Below are 19,865 nucleotides of genomic sequence, written 5' to 3'. Positions count from 1 at the left end.
TAGTCTTTTGACAATAGTGACAATATGATAGGGTTATTTTTATGCTTCACTCTTCTCATCACAATTTTAATACTGTCATGTTGAGTCGTCCTGGTTATTGCAGCTCATGCTTTGCTATCTAAGATGCAGTCGTTTTATTAAACTCATTATTGAAACATAATTGCCTCTGGTTGTCATTAATATATGAGACTAAATGTAACCGAAAGAAATGGATGAGACCTGAGTGACCACGGCTTCCCTGAGAAACCAATTATGTCATGCGCTCGGCTGCCCAGTCATCCCTATCCTTGGGTAAAGATGAGGCACTGCTAGTTAGCTGGACCAAAACCCGGATTGGAGCGACAGGTGTCACCCGCAAGTGGGTTAGACTTAGTCTCCCACACCGCGGATGATTTTGCCACTCAAAATCCAGTAGTCAAATTAGAATAATGAGAGCTTATGTGACATGGAGCCGCTAACATTTGGTAAGGCTCTAATTTTCGGGTCCTCCGAAGTATCTGTCTCATTATATAAAATGATGCCTCAATACTGTATACAGAGACATCCGTGATACTGAGGATTTCCACTCCAGCAACATAGGTTATACTATTTGGGGCTGGAGGTTGTTCAAGGTTGAACTTTAAAAGGAAAACCCTATTTGGTGTGCCTTCTCTGAACATTTAAGTGATCTAGCATGGCGAATCCACAGCAGATAGCAATAGCAGACTACATGAGACAACCTCTGACTGCACACTTACTAGCAAACGGCCTAACCGCCCGGGGGTTCAGTCACATTCATGGTGGATGCCCAGCCAGCTTCTAAAACAGAACTCTCCTCTTCTTGGGTCACATTTCCAGCAATTGATGGGAACACAAATACATTTGATCACTATACACATGCAAACGCACCTGGACAAAACAGGGCATAGGCATATTTAGAAATACCATTATCTTATCAAGAACATAATATTTGGCTTGATGGCACCCTACCCCACACAATATTACCATAAAGATTAGGTCCTCTAAGTAACGATGGTCCTACCTGGCCTTTATTGGCCACCTATACACCACATCCTGCAATAGCGAATTTAGCAGTAGCTGAGGTTCGTCGCTTATATACTGAATTAACAGCGACATATAGACGATTTGTACATTTTGTGATGCAAACACTAAATACAAACCCAGCACGTGCTGCTCCAGCACAACGGCATGCAGTAACACCAGGCATTAATCCTGCGACTGTACATTCGATCATGGGTAAAGTACCCGCCAAACTAGAGGAAACTCCGTTTTGGTTAGCACAAAAAATAAATGTGCTGGAAGGAGTATTTCCCCATAAGGGACCTCAGGATAAACATAGAATTCTAATGATGTGTTTGCCATTCGGGATGGTCTCTACAGTAGATAACTGTAATACTTGGGGCACGGTATTTGCCGTGCTCTATACAACCGACACAGTACACCGACACTTGCCAATTTGCCAGAAGTGTTGAAACAAATTCAAGATGAATATGGGGCTGCACTGGCCCTGGACTTGGGGATGCAACTAATGGGCAATTTTGCCACAGTAGCCTCAATTATATTAAGTAATTTTAAAGGGGAAGAGGTCGCACTAGCAGTGCACATGTGGCTCCGTGACGTTCCTCAACAGGATCAGGAACGCGAGCTGACTAAGATTATTGCAGAGACCTATTCTACCATTGGTCAAGATAGTTTAGGGGCCAGAACAACTAAACCACAATTTCATGGCAAATCTAATAAAGATTTTTCCAAGCAAGTCCCTGAGGGTAATAAGAAACGCTGGGATAAAAAACAACAAACTACTAAAAAAGAGAGGGGAGAATCTCCACGTTTGGAGACCCCACAGAATAGTTATAATAGCAGAAATAGAGATAATATAAAAACGCCTGATAGATATCAATATATACTGATACACGCCAATCTCGTTCCTTTCAGGACTCATTAGAAAAATGAAATGTGAGAGGTGGGCGATCAGAGCGAAGATCAGAGTACGTGAAACCGAGACAGGAATCACAACGCTCATCAGAGGTTTCTGTTAAAAAGGATGTTGGAAAAAAAGGACGCAAATTTGGCGTGGGTAGCTTATGTGAACAAAAATGTATGAGGGCCTAAGCGAGAACTGCCCCAAATAGCCAAAAAAAGGCTCGGCACAGGAGGATAAAAAGCCTGGCAGCGAAGGGGTTAATCTCCTGTATGGAGTTGAGAGAGCAATTAACAATCTGCCTAGAAGGTCCCTGGGGGGTTGTACTTCATATGAGTGCCTGTTCAGAACTCAAATGCATGTTCCTGATATTGATGGTGCTGGCGTGGGGGCAGCAGAAAAAACCTTTTGACATAAATGAACGTGTCACTGTCTTACAGGAATAGCAACAGTTCCATGATGACAATTCTTCTATCAGTGCTGCCTCCACACAAATCAAGGATGTACCTGTAATGCCTACCGGTTGGATTCCCAGAATCAGGGATCTAGTATGTGAAAAGGTTGCTGTGAAAAAGGAATTTGGCCCTTCCTATCGAGCACCAGTCCCAGTCTTGGGGATACAGGGTACCAGAACTGTAATTCTACCACTGTTGGCAGGTGCCAAAGAAAATCATTTTGTCTCCATCGACAATGTCAAACTACATGTGGCCGATCCTGCACAGCAGACCAAGAGGAACACCCAGTAGTTCCAGAGTCCATCTCACTATTGGTCAAGGAATTCCTCTACAAGTTGTAAGCAGCAACAGCAACACCTCTCTGAGATTGGGGAGGGTGGACAATGATCTTGCATTGGTTCCACTAACATCAAATAATACAGAAATAGTTGATCACTTTGATACAGCTTCAACACAAACGGATGGTCCAATTTATTCTGTACCACCGTGAGAAACACCAACTCCACCAACGAACACAACTCCAGCTTTTGCATGAACTGCTTCTGGATATTTTGCAGACATCAACGATGACGTTTCTGACTCATTCCCCTCTTCGACACCTGAACTGTCAAACACACATAAGCTAATGAACTGGTTTAAAATAACATATTTTGTTTTTCCATGGAACTATCTATGGCTTTCCTTCACAGTACTAGCTTTCCTACTTTGGATTGGTTTTGTTATCACTTTCTTTTTATTAATACATGCTCATTTTCTTCCTGAGAAATCAAAAGTTGAACTGGTGGATGACGTCCTAAAACCACATTTTTTATCACATAAGGTGCGGAGAGACTTATCTTTTGTGAACATTTCTGCAGTACCAATTCCTGATGGGATTGTTTGAGCTAAAGTAATATTTAATATATACGGTCCCATGGAAGTTGTTCAAATACCATATGTGTTCAAACTGTCAATGAATTATATTCTAATACCAGGCATTGTTTCTGATGATTGGGATGTGAAAACAGTTGATTCTATGATGACTGAATTACAGTATTCTACTGTATTTGAAAACGAAGATGTTTATCAATCTAAAGAAAATGATGATGATATGTTTTGCTATAATTATTATGGGCGCCATTTCATACATAGAGCGAGCAGCCCCAAAACTGTTTTATAATTATACTCAATGGGAACATTGTCCGACTCCATCACAAGGAAGATTGAAAACATATTCTGAAGAGCTTACATATTTTTCTGGGCACATTGTAAAAAAGTCATATTATTTTAAATTGCCCCCTACTAAAGATATAAATACATTATTGACGAATACAAAATTCATATATTTGGAATACTTTGTTTCCTGGTTGTCTATAGAAGGCTATGAATATTGGCTGAAGTCGATTGACTTGAAAAGTGTATGGGGAATTAGAAATTGGCAAATAAGGGGTAAGGAGACTTTATTCAGAGCATGCCTGATACCCGTAAAAATGATATTCTTAAATGAAATTGTACAATAAACAAGCTGTCTAGGCTTAGCAAAGATCAAATAATTAAACACGCCCAGTATACCTGCCCGTGCAAAGTTTTATAAATGTCAAAAATATATAAATGCAACTGAAGATCAGCTCGATGAATGGGTCCAGAATGATATATTCAATGTTTCATTGACATGTCCTGGTGGGTGGTTATTGTGACCAGTAGATACCAATGGGTATCACCAAATTTTATCAACTCCTCAGGGGGTATTAAAACTAATAGGCCGGACCCTTGCTATAAATCACCTGAACATGCGGGTATAGTTACAACATATAGGGGGTCATTCTAACCCTGGCGGTCCAAGACCGCCAGGGCTAAAATGACGGGGGCACCGCCAACAGGCTGGCGGTGCCCCGCTGGGCATTCTGACCGCGGCGGTTCGGCCGCGGTCAGAAGTGGAAAACCGGCGGTCTCCCGCCGGTTTTCCGCTGCCCAAATGAATCCTCCATGGCGGCGCAGCAAGCTGCGCCGCCATGGAGGATTCTGACAACCCATACCGCCATCTTGTTCCTGGCGGTTCTCCCGCCAGGAACAGGATGGCGGTATGGGGTGTCGCGGGGCCCCTGGGGGCCCCAAAAAGAATTTCAGTGTCTGCTTTGCAGACACTGAAATTCGCGAGGGGTGCAACTGCACCCGTCGCACCTTCCCACTCCGCCGGCTCAATTCTGAGCTGGCGTCCTCGTGGGAAGGGTGTTTTGCACTGGGCTGGCGGGCGGCCTTTTGGCGGTCGCCCGCCAGCCCAGTGCAAAACCCAAAATACCCTCAGCGGTCTTTCGACCGCGGATCGGTATTTTGGAGGGGGGAACTCTGGCGGGCGGCCTCCGCCGCCCGCCAGGGTGAGAATCACCCCCATAGTGTAGGGAAACTATGCCAGCAATGGTTAAGAACTTCCTCACTAGATGCGGTTAGAGAACACCTCAATCTCCTGTCTAATAATACTGACTTACAGGACTTCCTGTTAGGCCCCAGAAAACACAGCAGAAAATGTTTCTGATATGAAGTATATAATGAAATTTGGAAGCTTTCTCAACAAGGAGCAGCAGCCCGGTTAAGGCAAATAGACCAGGAACATCTAAAAAGGCATTGGCTGTTGTAGATAATGGGATTAATACCCTGTTCGACCGGATATACACATTAAACAACATTGGGCCATATGTACGAAAGCTTTTTCCCATAGACACAGAATGGGTAAAATCCTTTGGTACATCTGGCCCATTGTCTCTTCTGCTACAGACATAATACAAACAGATATGTCTTCATTACACCATGGACAGAGTCAGCTAAGGTCCATTATGCAGATGGGTTGGACACTTCAAACATTGAAGACAGGTCGTGTTTCCTGGTAGCCTGTCGGCGCAAGGGAAATATTTTCTTCCTTTAATTTAACACGACAACAACAACTAATGGCTAAGAAGGAAGCGACTTATGTCATGCTAAACATCGAGAAATTAGAAAAGTTGCCTTTTACTGTGGCTGAAATGCCATCTGCTGAGTGGCTAATACACAGGGTCATCTATCTGCCTATTTCTACACTTCAATTCACCTCCTGTTTAAAACACATTCAGGTAGGCAGATATGAAAGGCTGGGATATAGTTACATCCATGAGGTGTGGGAGATTCCCTTCTCATACCAAATGTCTCAGTGGCATGAAAGAAGTCTTTCTTAGCGAAAGTGAATGTGAGACTTCAGTCAGCCATTCGAAGGTTTGTAAACAGCTGTCCTTGCATGTGGCATGTAATGTGTTTGTAGCGAACATGGCTAGTTTTCTGAAGGGAATTCCAGTCCCCTTAATTAGACATTCCAGGTGCTTTCAAACAGCAGCTATGTCCTTCTCAACAGTGAAGACTGTTGTGGGATGCGAGACGGAATAGTTTACATTGCTTCGGTCTCTAAGGTTGTCGTATGCTGCGGGAATGTACTTTTCCCCCCCACGAAGATAAAAGAAGTAGCTGACATTTGGCCTCACATTGCTACTTCAAATGTGAATTTTGACAAGTTGAGCAGACTTAAGGCTTTATTTTTTCAAAAGCATCTGGCTCTTACATCTGCATGCAAGACCTACGCACTTCAGGTGGCAAGGCTGTCAGCAGAAATACAGTCCCTTTTAAGTACAAACTTTACAAGACACTTTGGTGAACTCGTGGGACGAATATTTAATGCATCCAGTACAACTAGAATCGCACATTTCTTTAATGCTGTTGGTTCTGGTTTCCTTCACACCTTCTCCTCCATATTCGGTTTACTACCATCAGCCATCCACTCAATTTTGTCTAGTATTTTCGGGGGATTTCCAATAACTTTGGCTTTATTAGCTGCCATCCTGCTGTTGCTATTTTTTATGAGCAATGGCTGTCCGGCCGTAACATGGAGGAATGAAAGTGCTCCCATCAGTGCAGCTGTGTCACGAACCCATGATGCAGTATTTTGGAGCAACACTCCTGGAGCAATTGGAGTGTGGCTGGTCTTTGTCATTCAGACCAGTTTTACATTATGTGCAGCCTGTGTTTCGGTGCCCCTGGTGCTCTTACGAACACGCACTGGAAGTCTGTCTTTCTACGCAGCGCTTGCTTTCATTGGACGCTGATCTGTTGATGTTCTCGCTGAGGGTTCATTACCAGACATGCACGTTGAAGTTGCGTTTGTTACGGGAAGCTACTTATGAGTTGGTCTTCCTGGAGGATGTGGCTCGTGACTCATCATTGGGCACACCACAGAATGCCGCCTTGGCTGAGGCTATGGAACCCGACTGCTCCTTGATCCTTCTTGGTGATAACTTTCCAACTTTAACATCGGCCGAAGTGGAAGATTTCCTGTCCTCTTTGGTCCCGGAATCGATTAGAACTTTAAAAAAATAACTTTGCCTTTTAAAAGTTGGTTTTATGCCACATGTTCATGTTTTAAATTGTCAACAAAGGGAGGGACTGGGAGATTAGTTGGTCCAGTGTACGGTCTCCCCATTAACTGAACATACAAAAAAGGTGTACACTGTTCCAAATGGAAAAATATAATCACTAGGGGAACATTAAAGTTCAGGAGCAAGACCCCTCACACATCCGAGAGGATGTCATGCTTCATCATCGGGTAGCTCCTCGTCAGACCGGCGCTGCAATGTCTGACGGGCTCCCCGTAAGGGGGCTCTTTGCCGGAGATCTTTTAGGTAGCAGCCGTGGTAGCGGACACTACAAGACCTGGTGTTGCGGTCAGGCGCTAATCCTGGCAGGAGAGTGAAAGCTAAAATTGGTTCCCAGTCTTAATAGGAGCGAGTCAATTTAATTAATCAATGGAATAAGACCGGGACCAAGATTAAAAACAGAAGGAAAGTGTAAAATGAGGAATAATGTTCAACCACTGTCTGCATGGTGCTGGAGCTTACGGAGATTATTGTCGGGCTCCTAGGACATCGTCAACATGTTTCGCGTACAGTGGTCTAACAAGATCCTATGACGCTTCTTCAGGACCAATACATAATAAGACTTCTCCTGTCTATATTACCGAAAGTTTGCAAAAATGTCAAACAAATCATATAGTCACTTACATTGAAGTTCACTAATTGTCAGAAACCTCTAATGGTCGCCCTAGAAAAATACAAACAAATCATTTTGATCAAAACACACGGAAAAATAAGGAAGGACACCTGTGACACAACAGTGTGTAGTAACCAGTTGTGTAAAAACATAATAAGACAATATGCTTACCATCCCTTGGTACATGGGGGGCCCCTTGGGAAGTAGCATGCCGAAAGCGGTCACTACTAATAAAGTGGTAAAGCAGACACCATGAATGCAGTGTAATCAATCAGAACCAAAACAGTCACATTCACTACTAGAGGTCGGTTGGTTAAATTGATTATGAACATCAAGCACATTATTACTCCATGTCACTTGGAAAGTCATACACAGACTCGTCACTAGCATTTATGACATTTGTTGAAGGAAAACTGGGAGGAATAAAACAGTTTTACAACAGAAAATATTTCTAAAAAGGCTTGGTGAGTACTGTAGCAGAGTGTAATAGTCTGCGTGGTGATTTACAAAGGCAAAAACACACTGGCAAAGCGTGGTTATCCATAGAATATTAAGGGATTACCCCGACCTAAGTCTGTTAATACTTTGAGAGATGTCATTAGTTGAGCTCAATATACGTCCCCAGAGTAAATAAGTAACCGAAAAAAGCGATAAACACACAAACGCGAGGTCACTTACTTTGTGGATGACGGCAGTCTGCAGGGGAACCTACCCTGACGTGCTCTCCCGAAAAGACAACTTCCCGACTCGGTGCGAGGCTTTTAAAGAGAAGTTTTCTCGGCAAAAATGGGAGAGGGTGGTGAAAACTGTAGAAGGACTACACTCCGGGAACAGGTCTCAGAAATAAAAGAAGGACTCAAGCAAAATTACGGAAGTTGTCTTTTCGGGAGAGCACGTCAGGGTAGGTTCCCCTGCAGTCTGCCGTCATCCACAAAGTAAGTGACCTCACGTTTGTGTGTTTATCGCTTTTTTCGGTTACTTATTTACTCTGGGGACGTATATTGAGCTCAACTAATGACATCTCTCAAAGTATTAACAGACTTAGGTCGGGGTAATCCCTTAATATTCTATGGATAACCACGCTTTGCCTGTGTGTTTTTGCCTTTGTAAATCACCACGCAGACTATTACACTCTGCTACAGTACTCACCAAGCCTTTTTAGAAATATTTTCTGTTGTAAAACTGTTTTATTCCTCCCAGTTTTCCTTCAACAAATGTCATAAATGCTAGTGACGAGTCTGTGTATGAATTTCCAAGTGACATGGACTAATAATGTGCTTGATGTTCATAATCAATTTAACCAACCGACCTCTAGTAGTGAATGTGACTGTTTTGGTTCTGATTGATTACACTGCATTCATGGTGTCTGCTTTACCACTTTATTAGTAGTGACAGCTTTTGGCATGCTACTTCCCAAGGGGCCCCCCCATGTACCAAGGGATGGTAAGCATATTGTCTTATTATGTTTTTACACAACTGGTTACTACACACTGTTGTGTCACGGGTGTCCTTCCTTTTTTTTCCGTGTGTTTTGATCAAAATGATTTGTTTGTATTTTTCTAAGGCGACCATTAGAGGTTTCTGACAATTAGTGAACTTCAATGTAAGTGACTATATGATTTGTTTGACATTTTTGCAAACTTTCGGTAATATAGACAGGAGAAGTCTTATTATGTATTGGTCCTGAAGAAGCGTCATAGGATCTTGTTAGACCACTGTACGCGAAACATGTTGACCATGTCCTAGGAGCCCGACGATAATCTCCTTAAGCTCCAGCACCATGCAGAAAGTGGTTGAGCATTATTCCTCATTTTACACTTTCCTTCTGTTTCTAATCTTGGTCCCGGTCTTATTCCATTGATTAATTAAATTGACTCGCTCCTATTAAGACTGGGAACCAATTGTAGCTTTCACTCTCCTGCCAGGATTAGCGCCTGACCGCAACACTAGGGCCCTCATTCTGACCCTGGCGGTCTTTGACCGCCAGGGCGGAGGACCGCGGGAGCACCGCCGACAAGCCGGCGGTGCTTCAATGGGGATTCCGACCGCGGCGGTAAAGCCGCGGTCGGACCGGCACCACTGGCGGGGTCCCGCCAGTGTACCGCGGCCCCATTGAATCCTCCGCGGCGGCGCAGCTTGCTGCACCGCCGCGGGGATTCTGACCCCCCCTACCGCCATCCAGATCCCGGCGGTCGGACCGCCGAGATCCGGATGGCGGTAGGGGGGGTCGCGGGGCCCCTGGGGGCCCCTGCAGTGCCCATGCCACTGGCATGGGCATTGCAGGGGCCCCCGTAAGAGGGCCCCTACATGTATTTCACTGTCTGCTGCGCAGACAGTGAAATACGCGACGGGTGCAACTGCACCCGTCGCACAGCTTCCACTCCGCCGGCTCGATTCCGAGCCGGCTTCATCGTGGAAGCCTCTTTCCCGCTGGGCTGGCTGGCGGTCTGAACGAGACCGCCCGCCAGCCCAGCGGGAAAGTCAGAATTACCGCCGCGGTCTTTCGACCGCGGAACGGTAACCTGACGGCGGGACTTTGGCGGGCGGCCTCCGCCGCCCGCCAAGGTCAGAATGAGGGCCTAGGTCTTGTAGTGTCCGCTACCACAGCTGCTACCTAAAAGATCTCCGGCAAAGAGCCCCCTTACGGGGAGCCCGTCAGACATTACAGCGCCGGTCTGATGAGGAGCTACCCGATGATGAAGCATGACATCCTCTCAGATGTGTGAGGGCTGTTGCTCCTGAACTTTAATGTTCCCCTAGTGATTATATTTTTCCATTTGGAACAGTGTACACCATTTTTGCATGTTTTAAATTGTCTTTCTACCTGCTCACGTGTCCCTTCGACTTGTCATAATTGACATTGGTTTTACGTATATCTTAGGTTGAGCTTTTAGTAGCAATTTTATCTGTCCTTAGTGTTTGAACCACCTTCAACCGACAAGGGGAGGGTGTTGTGTAGCCATCTTAGCCATAGCTCCATGCACGTTATTTTAACTCACTAGGCCTAGCCGCTGTGCACCTTAACCTAGATATATTTTATTCAGCTTAATTTTATTATTGTTACAGTGGCCACTTTTACGGTCTTGTTTTATTTTCTGTTTATCTAACTGTTTTTGCCTAGGCCAGCACTCTATTCTCAAACAAGACATTCTTGATCACTCTGTACTTCTTCCCAGGCTACAGCACAGTACATTGCCGGTGAACATGGTAGAAGTTTAGTCTCCAATATTCGTAGAAAACATACATCCTTACGTAGGGACATTCTCCGAGAACCTCAGCTGTGTGGTATAAAAACACTTCCTTGTCCCTTACACGTTAGAGGGAGATTCCAGCCAGAGAACCACGACTGTATGCTGATTGCCGAATGCTTCGCTACAGATGCTAACACAGACCGCAGGCCTTTGCCCAGGTATGGAGGATGATGTCTTCCCAGGGGAACCTGAAGGGCAGAATTAGAGCTTAACATGCAGTGCTCTATCATAGCCTAGGTAGGAGCTAGTCTATTGACGATAATGACAATATGATAGCGTTATTTTTATGCTTCACTCTTGTCACAATTTTAATACTGTCATGTTGTGTCGCACTGGTTATTGCAGCTCATGCTTTGCTATCTAAGATACAGTTGTTTTATTAAACTCATTATTGCAACATATACTGCCTTTGTTTTTCATTTATAAATGAGACTAAATGTAACTGGGAGAAACGGATGTGACCTGAGTGACCACGGCTTCCCTGAGAAACCAATTATGTCATGCGCTCGGCTGCCCAGTCATCCCTATCCTTGGGTAGAGATGAGGCACTGCTAGTTAGCCAGAGCAAAACCCAGATTGGAGCGACAAGTGTCACCCACAAGTGGGTTAGACTTAGGCCCTCATTACGACATTGGCGTTCGGTGGTATAGCGGCGGTAAGACCTCAAACAGGCCGGCGGAAAAAAAATGGAATTATGACCGCCGCGGTCATCCGCCACTTCACCATTCCGACCGCCATGGTGGTGAGAACCGCTGGGCTTGAGATTGCGGTCTCCAGCCCGGCGGTCGTCACTAGACCGCCGACGGTATCAGGACCCTGCATACCGCCATGGATCTCGGGTGGTTGGGAACCGCCATGAGATCCATGGCGGTAGGCACTATCAGTGCCAGGGAATCCCTTCCCTGGCACTGATAGGGGTCTCCCCCACCCCCCGCTACCCCCATGAATCCTCCCCCAACACCCCCCTGCCAACCCCAAAGGTGGCACAACCCCCCTCCCCACCCCGACCCCAAACATGCACATATACACTCTCCTATACGCACACACACCCAACCTGCACATATACACACCCCTACACGCACACATACACATACATAACACATTCCCGCACACATACAGACATGCACATGTCCGACCCGCACACATTTCCCATACACACAACACCCCCGCATGCATACACTCACTTACTCACCCCCTCTACACTCTCACACGCACACCCCCATGCACGCACACAACACACAACACCCCCCACCCCCTTCCCTAACGGACGATCAACTTACCTTGTCCGTTGATCCTCCAGGAGGGGACAGAATCCATGGGGGCAGCTCCGCCACCAGAACATGGGACGTGATTTAGTGGGTGGTGTTCTGTTGACGAGGCAGTGGAGGTTGAGCAATTTCCACTTTTCCGCCGTCTGCCAGTATGGCTGCTGGCGGCTTTCCGTACGAAAAAGGCCACGGCCTGCCAGCGGTCATAATACGTGGCGCTGAAGACCGCCACCACTGGTGGTCTTCAGCGCGGCGGTACCTAATCGGTCTTGCGAAAAGACTGCCGAGGTCGTAATGACCCCCTTAGTCTCCCATACCGCAGATGATTCTGCCACTCAAAATCAAGTAGTGTCATTAGAATAATGAGAGCCTTCGCGACAGTGGTACTGTCTGCTAATGGGATTCATCTCTGAGCAAGTTAAGGTTAGGGGCTGCACAGGTGGGTTCTACATGTGAGGAGCAGTGTTTTTACCATTGGTCCATTCAGTAGCTCAGGAGAATGTAGGCAGAGGGATTCAACTGAGTTCAAAGAAGCCTAGAACTGACAAGTGTCTCTGCCTAGCAGGGCCTTTGTCAATGTTCCATTGCCTAAGCAGGGAAACCGATCAAAGTATGAATTAGTCTACCCTGGATTTTAGCTGGAGGGGGTTAGCGTTGTACTTAGCCATTTCTGCATTGTAATTCCCAAACTCCCCCCACCTGTTTTCTGAACCTGTTTTTGTTGGCTTTTAGGGCTCTCTGCACCTTACCAGTGCTAAAGTGTTTGTGTTTTCATCGCAAAACATGGTGGAATTGGCTTATGCCTAATTGGCATATTTAATTTGCTTGTTAGTCCCTGGTAAAGTGGTGCTGCATCTACCTAGGGCCTATAAAATAACACTTACTACTGTGCCTGGAGCACTGGTTAGTCCATTCACTTAAGTAGCCTTTTAAACAGGTCTCAGGTCTGCCATTGCATGCTGCATGTGCAGTTTTTAAACTGCCATTGCAACTTAGCAAAGTAAGATATTTGCCAGGTCCAAAATTCCTTTTTTAATATATGTAAGTCACCCCTATGGTAGGCCCTGAACATCCCAAAGGGGAGAGTGTGGTGCATTTAAAAAGTTGGGCATGAATTTTGAAGTTGTGTGTGTCCTGGTAGTAGAAAACTCTTAAATTTGTATTTCACTACTGCACAGCCTCATTCTCCCATAGGATATCATCAGGGTTACATTATTATCTTTAAAAAGCTGTAACTTCCAAATAGGAACAGGTACCCAGTTCATGTTTTGTATCTTTGGAATTGTAATGAAAAATCCTCTGTTATGGCAAACCCGAATCTTAAAATCAAATTTGTTTAAAAAAAGTATTCAGTGCCTGCAGCCTGTCCCTGGGTCACATGGCTGGGTGTCGCTGACATTTGGGCTTGATGTATTCCTCACAGACAGCCTCACACAATAGAGGGTTTAAGTGTGCATAGATGGAACATAATTATCAGAATGGAAGTTCTGAACTAGGCACAATGCAAGAGCATATGTTACATCATGTGCCATCTGCGTCAAAGCTAATGCAGATCATAAGAAACCTGTTGGTGCCCTACGATCAATTCTAATACCGCCAAGTCCTTGGCACACTATCTCAATGACCTTCATTGTGGCAATGCTACACAGTGCTATTAATGGTTATTGATCACTTGTCAAAAATGGGCAATTGTATTGGGCTAAGCTATCTACTGTGGCAAAACTGGTCTGTGTATTCTTACAGCAAAAAGTCTAATTAAATGGTATTCCCTCAATCCTCATTACTGATAGAGGTTCACAATTTACCTCCCTTTTTCAGCAGAACATTTGTGCATCACCACACATCGATGCTATACTGTCGACTAGCTACTACCCGCAAACAAATGGTAAAACTGAGCGTCTAAACCAGACATTAAAGCAGTATCTCAGGTGCTTAGCCTTACAACAAGAGAAATATTGGAGTGCATAGTTGTAGATGGCTGATGGCTAAACAACACAAAGCACACTACATTATGCTATTCACCATTTTATTACATGAGCAAGTTTCACCCACACGCACTCCCTTTCGAAAGGCCAGCAACATCTAACCATCCTTCCATATGCGAACATATGAACATCTTTGTAGTGTCCTGAAGGATGCCATAACACATCTGGAACAAGCACAGTGAGCTACTAAACGATTCACAAACAAAAAGCAGACAGCAGAACCCTCTTATCAGGATGGGGATAGGTTATGAATAGCCATGAAACATCTGCCCTTAAACGGTGTCCAGAAACTAAAACAAATTAGGACCCTACAATAAAAAGTCATACACCCAGTGGCTTTGTGATTGACTTTACCTCCTACTTGTCACCTACACCCTGTATTTCACGTGCCCCCTCAGCCATGTCCTCTAACCACGTGTGGTAAGTCCACCTAAACCAATTGAAAATGAGAGTGAATTGGAGTACAAAGTACAACAAATACTTGACTCAAAACTAATTAGGGGGCAGGTCCATTATCTGATTGATTGAAAGGGTTTAGGACCCAAAGAGAGGTAATTGGAACCAATTTGCCCTGCACTCTTGCAACATTTTCATGCTCAAAACCTTCACAAACAGGCCAGCCACTGAGATATCAGTCTTTAAGAAGGGGAACTCTCATGAGCGCCCGAGATCTTGAGCGCAACACAGCCCTAGTTGTAGCCCCCACCTATGTCCGTGCATGGCCACACAAGGTTCACCAATGGCATTGTAAGACTCTAGGCACATATGTAAGTTTCTCACACATTTAACACCATGGAAATAGGTTTTAAGATGATTGAGGGCATGAATACGTGGTCGAACCACATGTTCTAGTGTGTATACAAGCTTGGATTGATGAGTGCTTTCAGTTTAGAACTCATAAGTGCTATGCATCTGACTTACACTTTCCAAGATGCCTCTAGCTAGCACAGGAAGTATCCCTGATCATGTGACCACAGAAGCCTTTTTGGGATGAGAAGGCTTAATAACCACACCCAGCAACCGCACTCCTGCTTTGCAGTCCAACCATGGGGTAAGACTGCCTCTGTGAAGACTTGCACTCCAATTCCAGTCAGCCTGCTGGCCCAAATTGCCTTGTGAGCCTTCCTACAGTGCCTAATCTTCTTTGTCTCGCACGCCTTGTATGGAGACAGCTAAGTCTACCTGTTTTGATTCAATGCTTGTGAGTACGCATGGTGGGCAATGCATATCCAGTCTGATTTGATTGTGGCAGACATGTTTACAGAGCTTATTCAAGTGCTTTAATTTTGATCTGTGAGGGACATTAACAATGTTGCCAACATGCTCATAGTGCTTATTCAAATAGTTTGAAAGAGACATTAATGCTTTGGGCCTTCTATGGTGTACTAATCAGCATATGACATGAGCTCTGTGTCCTTAATCACACATGATTGGAATGCATGTTTTAAAGCCTGCACATGACTGACAGGAAGTTGTGGAACTGAAGTTGTGCATAACAGACTGACAGCTAAGAGACTAGACAGTGTGCATTACTGACAGAAAGCTGTAGCACTGGAATTGGCGCAACTCAACCACCTGTGAAACCACCAAGAAACTTGAGCCATTAGTGGTACCATTCATGTGGCGGATATCAAACTTGATTTGGAATGAGTGACAATGACAAGCAGAACTCCTTCACTGATGCTGTGATCAAGGTATATACCCAAACATTTAGGGCCCAGTTCACAAAGGTAAACTTGGGCCAAACATCTAAGTTCACGATTTTTGGGCATTCACAAAGGGCATTTACGAGTAGTATCTTTAGATCTGCACTCACCTAAATGCCCTTTGTGAATTCCTAAAAATCACAAACTTCAACATTTGGTTGAAGTCTAGACCAAGGCTTTAGGTGATTCCCTTGAAGGTCAAAGTTGTGATATATGGCTTTGATTTTGTTGCTGAAGAATTCTGAGAGGTAGCCACATAGTTCATCTGAGGGAGAGATGCAGTTAGTAGTGGTGGCTGGTGAAGTGAAGTCCTTGATGATGGCAAAAATGTGTTTCCACTGTTGGAGCTCTTTTCTATGACCTCTGCTAGGGGTTCTTTGATTTCTTGGTGGTAGCAGCATCTCAGTGCTGTCTTGTATGTCATTTTGTTAATTTCTGGACGGTTCGTTCTCCATTTTCTTTCCAGTTGTTTAAAATGTTGTTTTATTGCACAAAGTTCCTCAATGCAACATCTGGACTACTTATTATTCTTTTCTGTGTTGTGTTTATAGGGTGTCAGGGAGCCTGCTCACTTTGTGACCTAATCGTCCAGTTCTTTGAGATCACTGTTTAGGTGGTTGGTGAAGGTTGGTTGAGTTAGGCACAGGGTGTTCTTCACTTAGCTGTGTTTGTCATGGTGGGTCCTGTTGTGCAGGGTATGCAGTTGAGGGATTGGATGCTGGCACAGTCAGTCCAGGAGAGCAAGGGGTTGTAATGATTTCAGGTTTGAAGATTGGGTCGAGGGTGTGTCCATTAGAGTAGGTGAGTCTGGTGGCATTTTGTGTCACCCCCAGGTTCTCTAGTCTCTCGATGAGTCCGGTAGTGTTGAGGTCACTCTTGCCTTCAAGGTGAAAGTTGAAGTTTCCTAATAAGATGCAATTGCTGGAGTCAATGGTGAAGGAGACAAGGAAGCTAGCAATGTTGTCTGAGAAACTGACTCTGGTCCTGGTGGTCATTATGTGAGGGTTCCATATTAAGGTTTTTGAGCTGACATTTGTAGCTTGAAGTGCAGATGCTCAATGTAGGGGGTTGCAGTTTCTATGGTTTGAGCGTGATTGAAGAATTCCTAGTATGTGATTGTGATTCTTTTTTCTGGTAGGTGCAGGTGGTCTGGGTGTGTATGTCTGTATACTGCAGGGATAGCCATGTCAATATTGGGTGCTGCTTTGGAGGTCAGACATGTTTTTGTACAGAAGAGGGGACCCAGAGCACCATTGTGTAGGAAGTTTCAGAATTCCAGGGGTGTTTACTGAGAAAGTAGGTGTTAAGGAGCAAGCATGAAATCTTGTCTTGTTGTTGGTGGTGGTTGGTGAAGAAGTGCTGTTGGTGGTTGGAGTGGATGTGGTGAGTGTTTTATTGTAGGTGAAGTGGTAGCTGGTGCAGGCAAAAGCTACTTCAATGTTAGAAATTGGGTTTCTGGTTGGCAGAGGTATGCACCCTGTCAAAGCAGGAACCACAATCCTAGTCAAGGTAAGTCAAAAACACACCCTAGGTTACCCTATGCTCACCATCTGGTAACTGGGCACACAGCAGTCAGGTTTAACTGAAGAAGCAATGTATAAAATATGTGTGTAACACTTTAAACGGTAAAACAGTGTAAACACCACAAAGAAATAATCCACATCTGCTTCGAAAAATAGATAATCAATAAAAAAAGACCGAAATGACAAAAATCCAGTAAGTAGAAGTTGAAATATTTCACAATTATTCTTTGAAAATTCATATCACTTAGAAGCAATAAATGCTTAAATGGGATCCCTAGCTGCACTGTACCAGGGCACCACGATGGACTATGGGTTGGGTACAGGGACCGACCTGTGCCCAATAAACCAAGGTAGCCTGATCCAGAACACATGGATGATGAAGATGTGAGGTGCAGCTGAAGCGATGCATTGGTGTCAAGCCACACTATAGTCAAGATGCATTGGTTTTCTCCACGCAACTGTGGCAATGCGCTAGTTTGCATAGCACAGGATGCTCCAAATGTGATGTCTGGCTGCTCCTCCTGCAGTAGTCAATGGGTTGCTTCCGAAGGTGATACGCTGGATCCAATCTCCACTATGGCAAGAATGTGCTGGTGCAGACCTACCCAAATGTGAGGATGCACTGGTCCTGATGAGGATTTCTGGGTTCTGGTTGAAGCACCACTTTATACCCACTTCCCAGGGCCCGAGAGTGGGTTGACAGCACTTGGCAGGGCAAAACTTGCAGCAAGCAAAGTCCAAGTGCTGTAGCAGGGTGTGTTGTCATTTGTGTCCCTGAGACTTTAGGAAATAGGAGATCATTCTACTGGCCCTTGGATTGGCTCTGGTTTGCAGAGATGCAGCTCCTTCTCACCCAAGGTAAGAAGGCAATAGACAGCAGGTCAGCACAGAAAAGCAGGAGTCCTGCAGAGTGGCAATCTTTATAGCAGCACAGCAGTCCTTCTTCCTGATAGACTATCCACAGGTCCAAAAGTATACTGATTTGGTATGGTCAGAGGTCTAGTATGTATACCCAGTTGTGCCTTTGTTGAAGTCTCCTTCAGAGCAGGAACAAAACCAGAGACCAGCCAGTCTTAGAAAATAAAGAAAGACAATTTAATAAGTGCACGAGAAGTGATGGCTTAAGAGGCCAAATCCAAGAAGTCCGAATTGCGGCACTCCAATTCAATCTTTTATGCTTGAAGACCAAAAAAAAAAGTGAAAATACATCATCCAATCAGAACAACAGAGGTAATTTCTTCATCAAGTACATGGTGTGATGTTCATCAGGTGATGCATGGTCTTACACACACACATATTAGGCATCTATCCAATCACAGTAGAACAACATTTCATGATGGCAGCATGATACAAGATGACCACAAGCGTGACCTGTACATTTCTCAGACCGTTGGGACTTTCCAAGGCATCACCAAACCAGTTTCTTCATAACCTTTTCTCAGACCTTTGTGGACATTCAGATGTCTGTTGCTGGGTGAATGAAGCAGTGCATGTTGCTTGAGGTGTCTTTGAAGCAAGTCTTGCGTTACAAGATGTCTGTCAGGGTTAATTTAGTTAAGGTCATCCAACCTTTTGCACATGTTTTTCAGGCCTGTTCAGCACTGAGTATCACAGGATGAAGGCAGGCCTTGAGAAATAATAAAATGATTCATTAGCCAGTTTCCACACCTTTGGCATAGAGGTGACTTCAAAGTAGAGAGTTATTTTCTTCCTGCCCTGGCACCAGACTCAAAAGAGGGGATTTGTGTGGGGTCAGGACACATACTATTCTGGTATAGGTGTCAGCTCCTCCCTCCCTTCCTGCCCACGATGACCCATCAGGATGTTGATGGCTCAGTCAGTCACAGGTAAGGTCCCTTTGCGTTTGTCTGTCTAGAGAAAATGCACAAAGCCCAGCTGTCATCCAGCCCAGTTGTGTATTAGAGACAGGCTGCAGGACACAGGGATATGAGCAGGAAAATGTCAACTTTTTTAAAGAGGCATTTTGAAAATTGTAACATTAAATCTGACTTTACCATTAAGGAGGGTTTATTACTACAATCAAATAGGTACTAAACATGACATATCGATTCATTCTCAGTTAGGAATTACATCTTATTAAATGTAATAATGAATTCCCAATGTTAACCTTTGAGAGGGGAAGGCCTCACAGTAGTAAAAAAAAAAAAACTAATACGGGAGTTTTTCACTATCAGGACATATAAAACTTAAAAGTATATGTCCTGCCTTTAAAGACTTAGCATCCTGCCCTATGGGCTACCAAGGGCCTACCTTAGTCGTGACATATGTACTAAAAGGGGAGTTTCAGGCTTGGCAATACCAAGTCAGCATGGCAGTGTAACTGGCACACACACACAGGCTCTGCAATGGCAGGCCTGAGACATGTTGAAGAGCTACTTAAGTGGGTGGCACAATCCGTGCTGCAGGCCCACTAGTAGCATATAATATACAGGAACTGGGCACATGTAGTGCACTTTACTAGGTATGTATAAGTGAATTGTGCATATGCCAATGTTACCATGTTTTAAGTAGAGAGCACATGCACTTTAGCGCTGGTTAGTAGTACTAAAGTGTCCAAAGTCCTAAAGTCAATAAAAAAGAGGTCAGAAAAAGAGGAGGAGGAGGTCAAAACATTTGGGGGATGACCCTGCAGAAAGAACCAGGTCCATCATCCTTGTAGTGCAGTGCAGCATGACTTGAATAACGCACGTGT

This window comes from Pleurodeles waltl, chromosome 8 (assembly GCF_031143425.1).
Source record: "Pleurodeles waltl isolate 20211129_DDA chromosome 8, aPleWal1.hap1.20221129, whole genome shotgun sequence".
NCBI classification, from domain to species: domain Eukaryota; kingdom Metazoa; phylum Chordata; class Amphibia; order Caudata; family Salamandridae; genus Pleurodeles; species Pleurodeles waltl.
Note: the sequence above shows the minus strand (reverse complement) of the source record.